This window comes from Eulemur rufifrons, chromosome 2 (genome assembly GCF_041146395.1).
Source record: "Eulemur rufifrons isolate Redbay chromosome 2, OSU_ERuf_1, whole genome shotgun sequence".
Classification (NCBI taxonomy): domain Eukaryota; kingdom Metazoa; phylum Chordata; class Mammalia; order Primates; family Lemuridae; genus Eulemur; species Eulemur rufifrons.
In genome coordinates, this window is record NC_090984.1 from 31,141,630 (window position 1) to 31,155,763 (window position 14,134).

Genomic DNA, 14,134 nt, shown 5'->3' on the forward strand with positions numbered 1-14,134 from the left:
ATAAATGTATGAAGATGGAGATCAGCTTGAGAATTTGGAAAGGTCTCCTTTTAGGCTAAAGTATTTCTTTGTAGCTGTTGAGACTGTGGATTATTATGAACATTCATTGCAAGAAACCTTTGGCTCTTGGGGGATGAAGGGGGGTGGTAGCGTAAGATGATTATTGTTTGTTACCTTTGCTACTTCTGATGGTCCTGCAAAAAGAAGATGGAAAAATCTTACTTCTGATTTCCCATAGAGCGCTTTGGAGAAAACATCACTACACTAGCCTGAGATAAGAACAGAATTTAGGCCGGGCGCGGTGGCTCACGCCTGTAATCCTAGCACTCTGGGAGGCCGAGACGGGTGGATCGCTGGAGGTCAGGAGTTCGAGACCAGCCTGAGCAAGAGCGAGACCCCGTCTCTACTAAAAATAGAAAGAAATCATATGGACAACTAAAATATATATATACAAAAAATTAGCCGGGCATGGTGGCGCATGCCTGTAGTCCCAGCTACTCGGGAGGCTGAGGCAGTAGGATCGCTTAAGCCCAGCAGTTTGAGGTTGCTGTGAGCTAGGCTGACGCCACGGCACTCACTCTAGCCCGGGCAACAGAGTGAGACTCTGTCTCAAAAAAAAAAAAAAAAAAAAAAAAGAACAGAATTTAATTTAAGGATGCTGAGAATGAATTTATTTTTACCAATAGAATGCTGGCAACCTGGAATTTAAAGACCTGACTAGGATAATGAAAGGGTCTTTTATTTAGAGTTATGTTCATGTTCAGGTTAGCAAAGCAAGCAGATGCTACTGAGAACAGGAGTAAGATGTGTAATTTCACACTGCTTGACTTCTTGGCAATTACAGAGTTGCTTTAGCAACTAGTTTTGTGAACATTCCTTTATGTAATGGATTGACTTTGTTTTCACATCACAGTACTGCTTGCATTAAATAGATTATGACATAACATCCACAAAATTATTGTTGAGAGGGAGTTTCTAATGCATATAAATCTATGAATTCTCAAAACATCAGAAAATTGTTTAATTTTTGTAAAGATGAAAAAAACTGGTCAATGAAAACTGGAAATCTATTTAATCACTTAAGTCTAGATTTGTATTATAAGTTTACATAAGATTGGAAAAATCCATTCAGTTAAAAGGATAAATTTGTAGCACATTTGTATTTTCAGAGTAGTATAGTACTGTGTTTTATTTCCTCTAATGAATCTGGGATAATTTTGATATTTCTCATTTTGCCTTACCTATGGTGAATAGAAAGAACTTGTCTTTCTTTACAGGTGGTTCTATTCTTCTGTGTTTATCAGGTTTTCATCAATAACATGGGACCACATTATTGCATCGTTGTATCTAGAAGTAGGTTTTTTTTGTTTGTTTATTTTTTAATCAGCAGAAACCAGTAAAGGTACTTTTCAGAATCATTTGATATCTTCCTAACAATAGAATGGGCGGTATGCCCCATCCCATTATTCTCTTGCTCTGGTATTACTAAGTAGAAGATTGTACAGACAACAGAAGACATAAACTAGGAAATTCTAAACTCAAGGCAGGTGCTGGTAGGCCTCCATCATGGCTACCACCTACAAGGCCCTCCTTCTCCAAACGAATTTCCTTTTTTAGCCATATTGTTTCTTCTGTCCCTCAAACAGCCAAGTGCATTTCTTTTTCAAAGGTTTACTGAAGTTCTTTCTGCTTACAGAACTCTTTCCCTAAAATTTTGCACATAGCTGGCAGTTTCTCATCCTTCAGGCTTACCTTCTCAGGGAAACCTATATAACTTCTTCCCCACCCCCATTTAAAGTAGCACATTTCTCCTTTAGCACATTCTGTGTTATCAGACTACTTTATTAATCATATTGGTCACTATCTGAAATGACCTTGTGTATTTGTTTACCGGATAGTTGCCTCTCTTGAAAATAAGCTCCTAGGAGGGCAGAGATTCTCTCTGTATTGTTTACTGTTATTTATGAGATGGATGGATAGCTAGATGAATAGGAAGGGGGGACAAAAAGCAAAAACTGAAGCACGGGCTGCTTTGGGCTCCAGGTTTATGGGGGTAGTGGGTTGGTAGTGGTAGGTAGTGGCCTTAGTATTTAGGTAAACCTATGGATTCCAGACAGAGAGCCAAAAAAAAAAAAAAAATAGCGTACCAATTAGTGCATTTGGGTTCTCTGCAAATGTTTCTACCCTGTCATGCATTTAAGAACCATTTCTTGAATGTCTACTATGATGCTAGACTTTGAGAAGGATACAAATAATAAGATATAGTTTCAGTCCCTAACAATGCCACAGTCTAGTGGTTGAGAGAAAGAGAAAAACAAATTGCAATACAAAGTGATAAGTATTATAATAGATTTTATAGAAGCTATGTTGGCAGAGAAGTTTAATGAAGATTTCAGAGAGGAGATATCATTTGGTAATAGGACAGGATTTCTGCTGGTAGTCACAAGGAAGAAGGCCTCTCCAGCTACAGAATACATAAGCACTAGAAGTTGTGAAAGTGGCCAGCATGTTATCAGAGCAGTCAGTTATACATGACTGGGTCATAGGATGTTAAGTGAAAGAAAAGTAATAGATGAGGCTGCTAGGTAAGCTAGGAACAGATTTTGAAGTGTTTGCATGGTATTAAAGCATTTGGACTTTATCCTGTAGGCATTGGGTGGAATCATTAAGGGTTTTACGATAGAGGAGTGACATGATCTACTTTGTATTCTAGAAAGAGAATTCAGGTAGTTGTAAGATTTGATCAGATACTACAGAAAGAAGTTGACATTGTGTAGATTTTGCTCTAATTGTGGTATCTATCACATTGTACTTTCTTCCTCCATCTCTCTACCCCAAGATATGATTGAGAGGTAGTATTTTGCTTTGTTTTTCTTCACATCACTAACTCCTTTCACTGTGTATGCTATATGGTAGGTACTCAAGAAATGTTTGTAGGCTGAAAAGTCCAGGTCAGAAATAGCAGAGCCTTAGGACTTAGCTCTGAAAATGGCAGTGAGATGGAGAGAGGAAGAGGTGAATTAGAAAGAAATTTTAGAAGTAGACTTAGGCAGAATTTAGTCACTAGTTTGAGGGGAAGGAGTTAAAGATGACTAAATTTGCTAGCTTAGGGAGACCATATGAAAGAGGAAACCTTTAATGGAGATAGGAAATATGGGACTGGAGTGGGTGGTTGGGAAGCCAGATAAGATAGAGTTTGTAAATATTTGACTTGGAGGAGTGTGTGGCATATATGCAGAAATGTATATCTGAGACTTAGAAAGTTCAGGCTTGAGATAGGGTTTAAGAAATCATCACCATGTAGGTGTTAATGAACACACAAAGGGTGAAGACATGATGCTTTCTGGAGCTTTTATGACTAGGAAAAGGAGGATGCTGGAAGAGGAAGAATTTGAAGAATAGAGAGGTTAAGCAGGAGAGGGCTAATTATTCCTATTGATCTTTCACTTCTGTTTGTATATTTCTGAAATGTTTCTCTCTCCTCGCCCCCCATTTTTAAATGAACACATGTATTTTGTAATCAAAAAAAAAATCAGTAAACAAAGACCAAATTTTTCCATGAAAGCAAAATTAAAAAAAAAAAATAACATGCTTATTGCCAAAAATTTTTTAAAAATTCTATTTTAGAAGTGTCTCCAGAGATGACCAGTAATGATAGTTTAATTTTGCAGAATTTGAAAGTGTGTATCAGAGGCCAGACACAGTGGCTCACATTTGTAATCCTAGTACTTTAGAAGGTCGAGGTGGGAGGATCACTTGAGGCCAGGAGTTCAAGATCATCCTGAGCAACATAGTAAGACCCCGTTTCTACAAAAAATAGAAAACATAGCCGAGATGGTGCCACACACCTATTATAGTCCCAGCTACTGGGGAGGCTGAGGCAGGAGGATTACTTGAGCCTAGGAGTTTGATGTTGCAGTGAGCTATGATGTTGCCCCGCTGTACTTTATCCTGGGCTGCAGAACAAGACCCTGTCTCAAAAAAAAAAAAAAAAAAATCCATAGAAAAATAGATGGCTTAAAAAAAAATGTATATCAGGGCATATTTTAGACATGCAATCAAATTGTGCTATAAGCCTGCTTTTATCACTTAATAGAGCATGAACATCCTATTATTTCAGCTTAAATATAGATCACTGATTTTTAATATCTATGTTATTCAATAATTTAGCCAATCTCAATATACATATAAATTTTCTATTTTTAATATTATATATAATATATATAATTGATACTATTAATATACTGAACATCCTTGTATTAATAGTTCAAACTGTGCTGATTATTTTCTTAGGCTAAATTCTGTAAGTGTCTGTACTTTGAGTCAAAGGATATATGTACATTTGCAGTTTTGTTACATATTGTCAATTTGCCCTCCACAAAGATGTTTTAGTTTGTGTGTGTGTGTGTGTGTGTGTGTGTATGTATGTGTATGAATATTTCTTCACTACTTCAAAACCTTGAACATTATCAAGAGTCTTTCCATCTATGCCAGTCTGATAGGGGAAAGTGATAACATTTAAATGTGTATATGTCCATGGTAAAGTTAAACATCTTTATACATATACATTTGTATTTCTTCTTTTAAGTGTTGCTTCTTCATGTCCTTTGCTCATTTTCAATGGAAGGATTATTTCTGTAGAGTCTTACTTGTATATATTGCTACATTCTTAGTAAGGGGAATTTTGAAGATTTAAGAGAGAGGGGAAAACTGATGGATGGTGATCATGTAGGTAGGAGGACACAATATGGTGGAAACAGATTTTGCAGATTGATATTTATTAATTGAAAAACACGGGGAATATTTTGAAGACTTTTTTTCTTTTTTAAAGTTTTGAGCCTTCTGCTGAATCAGGTCTGAAAGAATCATGTAAACATTAAGATATGAGTAATTCTTCTCCTCCAGCTTTAAGGAAATGTGTATATATATCCCTAATCTACAAATAATTGCTTGTTTCTTTTTTTCTTTCTTTTTTTTTTTAAGAGATGAGGGCTTGCTGTGTTGCCCAGGCTGGAGTGCAGTGGCACAATCATAGCTCACTGCAGTGTCGAACTCCTGGGCTCAAGCGACCCTCCCACTTCAGCCTAGGTGGAACTACAAGTGCACATCACCATGCCCTGCTGATATTTTTTCTTTTTTTTAAAGATAGGGTCCACAGCTGGTCTTAAACTCCTAGCCTCAAGTAATCCTCTTGGCTGAGCTTCTGGAGTAGCTGGGACTGCAGGCGAGAGCCATTGCGCCTGGCTTACTCGTGTTTTTCTTCATAGTTGCAAGAATAAATAGATAGGTGCTATTTCTTTCACATCCAGGTAGGGATGTACCTATGTTTATGGGAGACCCTTTAGAGAGGCAAGCATACAATTTTAATAGTCTTCATATTATCCTTGTGAAGTAGGATAGGATTAGGGGATGTTTTTATTTGCATTTAAGAAAATAAAGGCACAAAGAGTTGACCTGTTTGATCTTTTCTATCTTTTGTATCTTATGAAATATGCAAAAGTGCATTAGCACAAAAGGATGCTTCTGACAAAGGTAAAGTGGCTAAGAGTAGCAGCTTGTCCTGTGATACACTCCTCCATGACTTCTAAAATAAGACACTTAATTTCTATGACTAAAGTAGGGTGTATATGACAGCCTCTCTGCATATTGTTCTTTCCTTAGCTGAATTACTGAACTATCACTCATGGACTTAAATTGGAATTTATAACTTCAACTTCTACTCGCTGGTTCTGTTTTTGGCAATTGTGATCATTAACAATTTACAGTTGACTATTATTTAAAGCAATTGGTTTCATATTATATCCCACAAAGTCCAGGAAATGGGAAAGGAGACGTGAGCAGGCCGGATTCTCTATGTTATCTATTTTATATATTGAGTTTTCAGTAAGATTTTGTTTGAAAGTTGTGGTTCTGCTGCTTTAAAAATTTTTGAAAATCATTTATCTGAAAGAATGAAAGCTTAAGATGAAACATGAATTTTAAAGTTATGTCTGCTCTAGTTGAAAATGAAGGCATTGTAAAATCAAATGTTACCTTTTAATTAATAGTTTCTTAGGAAATGTTAGCATTTTAAACAAAGGAAACTATATTAGCCAAAAACCCAGCCAACCAACCAAACATTGATGCAATGTGCATTTACAACATTGTTCAAGTTTTTCTACAAATTTGCAAATTTTTAGGTTCTGTGGATAACACAAACAAGTTTTAGAAGTCATGTCATTACTCTCCTCCCCAAGTGGTTAAAAGTAGGAGTACTGAAGTCAATTGCCTTTCTGAGTTTCATTTTCTTCCTCTGTAAAAGGTGGATAATAATATCTACCTTACGGATTTGTTGTGAAGATCTAATTCAGATAATGTACATAACCACTCATGCCAGTGCTTGATACATGTGAGCACTTGGTTAGTATATATAATACAAAATGTTTTTTAATAATTTGTTTTAATTTTTCTTCAGTTTGTATGAAGAAAATTTTCAGTCATAAAGAGAAGTAAAAAGAATATTCATAGGGCCATAGGGCAGGGCGTGGTGGCTCATACCTGTAATTCTAGCACTCCGGGAGGCTGAGGCAGGAGGATCGATTGAGCTGAGGAGTTCAAGACCAAGACCAGCCTGAGCAAGAGTGAGACCCTGTCTCTAGTAAAATTAGAAAAAATTAGCTGGGTGGGATGGTGCATGTCTGTAGTCACAGCTACTCAGGAGGCTGAGGCAAGAGGATCCCTTCAGCCCAAGAGTTTGAGGTTGCTGTGAGCTAGACTGACACCATGGCACTCTAGGTTGGGCAACAGAGTGAGACTCTGTCTCAGGAAAAAGAAAAAAAGGATGTTTATTTTTATATATCCACTTTACAGGCGTCACAGATTATATCATTTGTTTTGGTTCCACTGTATGTTGTGGAGGAATTTGATTTAAAATTGTAACTTCAGACAAAATGCATTTTAATTTTCTTGGAAGCATATCAAATGTGTATCAAATTCTTGTTCCTAGTGATATTGCAGTTTAAATTTCTTTTGGAATTACATCCTGTTAGTTTTAACTTAAGCAGAATTTGTTGAGGTTAAACAGCTTTAACAGATCTTGAGGAAGAATTCTGTCAATAGCATAATCCATCAAAAAATGTAGGAGTGAAGAGTTTTAACCACATTGATTGACACACAGTCTGGATCATGTTAATGTGGTAATTTTAGAAGTGTCACAGACTTACGGGATTGTATGTTGACATCTTGACTCAGGAGGATCAAAAGAATTTAATGATAAAATTCCAGGTTTGTTAAACCTTAAGGAATCCTCCTGCCTCAGCCTCCTGAGTAGCTAGGACTTACAGGCACATGCCACCATGCCCGGCTAATTTTTCTTATTTTTTGTGGAGACGAGGTCTCGCTTTGTTGCTCAGGCTCAAGTTTTAACATTATCTTAAATAAGCAATGAGTTGACAAAAGTCCTGATCATGGTTCACAAACCCTGCTATACAGTGTTGGATCTGACAACTAGATTAGGAACAGTTAGTATGAAAAAGATGACTGTGAGTTTAGTATAAGACAAGAATGTGTCCTAGCTTCCAAAAAGCTCATGTTAACTTTGACTGACTGAATAGATGTATGAAGTCCAGATCAACAAAAGTAGTAGTTATGTAAGTTTTTTTTTTTTTTTTTGAGACAGAGTCTGGCTCTGTTGCCCAGGCTAGCATGTCGTGACGCCAGCCTAGCTCATAGCAACCTCAAACTCCTGGGCTCAAGTGATCCTCCTGCCTCAGTCTCCCAAGTAGCTGGGACTACAGGCATGTGCCATCATGCCCAGCTAATTTTTTTTTTTTTTTATTTTTAGTTGCCTGGCTAATTTCTTTCTGTTTTTTTTTTTTTTTTTTTGTTTGTTTGTTTGTTTGTTTTCAGTGGAGACAGGGTCTTGCTCTTGCTCAGGCTGATCTCAAACTCCTGACCTCAAGCTATCCTTCTGCCTGGGCCTCCCAGAGTGCTAGGATTACAGGTGTGAGCCACTGTGCCCAGCCCATTAGTTTTAGACCTATGAAGAACTTTGGCATTGTCTAGTGCAAACTATCTTCATTTTAAAGATGAGATAAATTCAAAATTAAATGACTTGGTCAAGGGAAAACAACTAGTTTGCTATAGAATTGCACCTGCAGCCCAGATGCAAGATATCCCAAACAAATATTTCTATTGTATACCATATAGTCTTACCACTTACTGGTTGGTTAAGTGTGCAATTGAAATATCACGTGGGCCGGGCGCGGTGGCTCACGCCTGTAATCCTAACACTCTGGGAGGCCGAGGCGGTGGATCGCTTGAGGTCAGGAGTTCGAGACCAGCCTGAGCAAGAGCGAGACCCCATCTCTACTAAAACTAGAAAGAAATTATCTGGCCAACTAAAAATATATATAGAAAAAATTAGCCGGGCATGGTGGCGCATGCCTGTAGTCCCAGCTACTCAGGAGGCTGAGGTAGGAGGATTGCTTGATCCCAGGAGTTTGAGGTTACAGTGAGCTATGATCATGCCACTGCACTCTAGTCTGGGTGACAGAGCAAGTCCATGTCTCAAAAAAGAAAGAAAGAAAGAAAACCATCAAGAAAATAAAATGTCAGCCCACATAATGGGAGAAAATACTTGGAAATTATGTATCTGATAAGGGGCTGGTATTGAGAATATACAGAGAACTCTTATAACCTAACAATAAAAAGACAAATAACCCAATTAAAAAATGGGCAAAGGATTTGAATAGACATTTCTCCAGAGACAATGTAAGGATGGCCACGAAGCACATGAAATTGATGCACAAAATTGTTAGTCATTGGGGAAATGCAAATCAAAACCACAGTTACCACACAGTTACCACTAGTGTGGCTAGAATCAGATAATATATAACAAGTGTTGGTTAGGGAAGATGTGTAGAAATCAGAATTCTTACACCCTGCTGTTGGGAATATAAGATGGTATAGCTACTTTGGAAAATAGTCTGGCAATTCCTCAAAAAAGTAGAAACACCCCAAATGTCTATCACCTGATTAATAGATAAAATGTGGTATTATTAGGCCCTAAAAAGGAATGAAGATACATGCTACAACATGGATGAACCTTTAATATATGTTAAGTGAAAGAATCAACTCACAAAAGACCACATATCATGTGATTCTATTTATATGAAATGTCCAGCATAGACAAATCTATACAGACAGAAAGTAGATTAGTTAGTGGTTTCTTAGGGCTCGTGTGTTGGGGAGGAGGGCTGGGATGACTGATGGGTATGTAATAGTACATGCAAATAAAAGAGTATGGGGTTTCTTTTTGAGGTGATGGAAAAGTTCTAAAATTATAGTTCTGGTTGCACAACTCTGTGAACATACTGAAACTCACTGAAAACACTTTAAATGGGTGAATTTTATGGTATGAATTCTCTCTCAAAAGCTGTTAGGAAAAAAGGTATATAGTCTTAGTTAAAATAGATATGCAGACTTTTTAGTGTAATTAATGTAACTACATACAATATTATGTTGGGTTTGTTTAAGATGTAGTATAGCAGGGTACAGTGGCATGCACCTGTTATCCCAGCTACTTGAGAGGCTGAGGCAGGAGAATTACCTGAGCCCAGGAGTTTGAGACCATCCTGGGCAACATTGTGAGAGACCCTGTCTCCAAAAAGAAAAAGTATTATCATAATTACTTGGTATGACCAGCCTGAGCAAGAGCGAGACCCCATCTCTACTAAAAATAGAAAGAAATTAACTGGACAACTAAAAATATACAGAAAAAATTAGCCAGGCATGGTGGCACATGCCTGTAGTCCCAGCTACGCAGGAGGCTGAGGCAGAAGGATCACTTGAGCTCAGGAGTTTGAGGTTGCTGTGAGCTAGGCTGACGCCATGGCACTCTAGCCCGGGCAACAAAGCAGGACTCTGTCTCAAAAAAAAAAAAATAATAATAATAATAATTACTTGGTATTGGTTGAAATGATTTTTCCCTCCTGGGAAACCACATTTTGACTTAGAAAAGTTCCAAATGGCATCACATTTGAGAAATTTTTTATTTTTCAATAAATTGTCTGCTAGAGATACAACTGTTACTTCATTTATAGTCATTCTTTAGTTATATATTGTGAATCATGATTTTATATTCTTATTTATGTTTGACTGTTTTCATAATCACTTTAATAACTGACAGAGGCTCATCCTATAATTTATTTTTTTCCACCAGATCTTTAAGGTAATCTAAAGAAAGGCAGTTTTCAAAAGGAGATGGTGCTTTTGTGATGTTTATGTTTATTCCCCTACAAGGAAAGATTTTTTTTCTTTTGGATGAGGATCTGATGAGCATAGGTTAAGAACATTTCAGTTCTAGCCACTAAAGCAGCAAACTTTTGCGTTTTAGCAAAAAATACTTCATTGCCTAAAATACTACAAATTAGACTTTAGCAAGTCCAGTGAATTGTTATGCTTTCAGTTATTCATGCTTTTTGTATATGCGATTAAGTTGGTTTGTCTTTTTTATTTTTAAAGAGAAAACTAATTTATTGTTAAATCTTGCTATGGCCTTTCCAGTGACCATGTTCTCTCATGACAAGTTGGTGGTGACTATGCTCAGAATGACAATAGTTACTATCACACTGACAATGTAGGTTTTGGAATTTACCTAAAAATGGTATTTGTGGGTCTGAACAGAAATGCCCAAATTCATTTTTTTAAAATTCTGATTAAAGGCCGGGCGTGGTGGCTCATGCCTGTAATCCTAGCACTCTGGGAGATCGAGGCGGGAGGATTGCTTGAGCTCAGGAGTTTGAGACCAACCTCAGCAAGAGTGAGACTCCGTCTCTGGAAATTAAGGAAAAAACAAAAGCAAAAACAAAAAACAAAGCAACTGAACACCCCTTCTCTCAGCCCCCGACTCCTTAAAAAATAAAATTCTGGTAAAAAACCACAAAATTTACCCTTTTAACCATTTTTAATTGTACATTTCAGCAGTGTTGAGTATATTCTCATTGTTTTGGAGTGGATCTCCAGAACTTTTTCATCTTGTAAATCTGAAACACAATACCCATTAAACAACTCCCTTTTTGCCCTCTTCCCAGGTAACTTGTATTCTACATTCTGTATAAACTTGACTACTTTAGATACCTGGTATACATGGAATCATACAGTATTTGTCTTTTTGTAGCAAGCTTATTTTACTTAGTATAACATCCTCAAGGTTCATCTGTGTTATAGTTTGTGTTAGAATTTCCTTTTTTAAAGCTGAATAATATTCTGTTGTATATATGTAGCATATTTTGTTTATTCATTCATTGATGGACATTTGGGTTGCTTCTATCTCTTGGCTATTATAAATGGAATTAAGTTGGTTGCTTCTTAATGCTTAGCTTAAGACACCAACAGAGTAGAGTTTTGATTTAGAGGGAGAAGCAGCAGTTTTAAAGTAAGATAAAATATAAGGAAAGGTAGGCCTGAATGGGGTGACTACCTGTTGTCCTGGGCGCAAGCCATCCTCCCACCTCAGCCTCCTGAGTAGCTGGGGCTATGGGTGCATGCCACCACACCCAGCTAATTAAAAAAAATTATTTTGTAGAGGGGCATCTCACTGTGTTGCCCAGGCTGATCTGGAACTCCTGGCCTCAAGTCATCCTCCCTCGTTGGCCTCCCAGAGTGCTGGGATTACAGGCATGAGCCACTGTGCCTGGCCACAAAGTGAATTTGGTAAGTTTATTGTCCTAACTGAAAAAGAAAGGACTATATAACACACTGAAACCTGTACATTTATGAGTGTGTGTGTATATATAAAATATATTTTTTCTTTATAATTAACAATATGGCCTTAATGGAGGAAAGCTGTATACTTTCTTATTTATGGATCACTTGTAGAAGATAGGTCATTTCTTTATCCATCACCATATTTTGTTTATTCATTCATCAGATGATGGGTGTTTTATTTATGCATAAGAATAGTCTATAACCCAGACATTCCTCTTTAGTATGTACTGAAAAAAATGCATATATATGTATACCAAGAAATATGTTGAAGAGCGTTCATAGCAGCATTAATCCTAATGGCCCAAACTGAAAACAACCCAAATAAAGTGTGGTATATTCATACAATGGAATGCCATATGGTAATGAAAAGGTATGAACTACTAATACATGCAACAAAGTGGGTGAATCTCATAGACATAATCAAGGAAAAGGGTCCAGACACAAAAGAGTGATTATTAGATAATTCCATCCATATGGTGTCCAAAATAAGCAAAACTGATCTCTTGCAATAGCAATTAAAACAGATTACTAAAAAATAAAAGAAAGATACCAAAAACCCCCAAAAAACATTACTTTTGGTGATGGTAAGTGGGAATTATTGATTGGGAAGAAAGAGGCACAAGAAAGCCTAGTGGTGTGCTGAAAATATTCTCTTTCTGAATGGTGGTTACATGGATATATGTACAGATACATATGAAAATTCACTGAACTGTATGCTTAACATTTGTGCACTTTACTGCACGTAAGTTACACCTCAATAAAAAAAAGAAGTAAATTAAATTACAAAAAAGGTGCATCATTTATGCAAGAGGATTAAAATTTGTTTTTTCATATTAACACAGCTTTCCAGTTTCAGGTGGAGCTACTTTACTATCAGTGGCTCTAAATAGTGCTGAAAATTATGTGCCAGACTCTTCAGGAAATGTCCAGATAATTAACAGTAAAAGAAGACTTTTTAAAAAAGATACGAAACATGTAGGGTTAACACTGCTCCTGTGTACATACGTTTGTTAGGATGAGAAACACATAGACAATGGGACATAGGCGCATCAGTGGAATTTATGAAGTTCTCGTGATACTGTGGCTTCTCCAATATGTACATTAGTTGAGTGCCTAATTTTATGTAGAAATATTCTTTTACTCTTACCACTTCATTAATAACATCTATATTTCCTCTCAAAATTTGAATTACCATCTAGAATGGAGGTCTACATTTTTATTGGCAGGAAAATATATTTGACTATTTTGCATGATGATCAAGTTCAGGTCATTGATAATTAATGATTTTAGTTCCTGGATTGATTGCTTTACCATGAACTCTGTTCATAATTGTCTTTCCATTTTCAGTACTTTTACTTTTCAAAGGATTGCTTGGATTCTTTTTCTACTTGGGTAGCTGCAATGTCTCACTGGTATTGTCACCTTTCTATTTCCTTGGGTTTCCATTAGATCTTTTAATTTTCCACATTGGTATTGTAGAGGTCTTCAAATAGTAAATTACCCATCTGTTCTGAAAAACTACAAGTCTGTTACATACCCTTAGTGCAGTGTTTACTGATGAAATGATATGATATCTGAGATTTTTTTCCAAAATAATTTGGGTATTGAAATTGGGTATGTTACATGGGGGGAATCATATACCTTTGAAATTATGCATAATTTTTAAAAATATATTTTTCTGCTGCAGAGTTTCATGCTTTCTGGAATGAGTCATTCCAGTTTTTCCCCCACCACTGTAATGTAGAATGTTTTACACATTTGTTTTGTAAAGCATAGACTCTTGAAAGTACTGTACATACTCACCCCTAGAGTGTGGGTCTTGCTTTAACACGATTTATAAATGACTTCTTCCTCCTCCCTTTCCTTTGGCCCTTGCCCCCCTTTACATCACTCCACCTACCCTCACTCCAGACTTTCAGCTGTTAGAAGCATCCTCATTTTTTCCTACTAACAGGTTGATCAGAATATCATGTTTAATGCATTAGGAAAGTTATAGAAGCTAGTCCAACCACTGACCTGCGCTTTCTATCTCAAAATGAAATAATTGAAACTGCTTTTTAGAAAGCTTTTATTGATGGCTTTTATTCTTTTTTGACCATGACTCATACTAAAAATGAATATTGTGATTTAATCCATACATAATTAATATATATATATCTCAAAAGTTTCATGAAATAATATTTACCTTTATTAAGTATGATATACTCTGGCACTTTTTATTTTATACTTTTTTTTTTCTTTAAAGAATTTGTTAGGCCGGGCGCGGTGGCTCACGCCTGTAATCCTAGCACTCTGGGAGGCCGAGGCGGGTGGATCGCTCAAGGTCAGGAGTTCGAGACCAGCCTGAGCAATGAGCGAGACCTCGTCTCTACTAAAAATAGAAAGA

The 14,134-nt window shown here is 36.7% G+C and overlaps 1 protein-coding gene across 7 annotated transcripts in view; it reads left to right on the forward strand.

Annotated features, from left to right (window-relative positions):
• Positions 1 to 14,134, forward strand: part of CSNK1G1 (casein kinase 1 gamma 1) — a 151,150-nt gene that overhangs the window by 56,618 nt on the left and 80,398 nt on the right. The window lies entirely within an intron of this gene.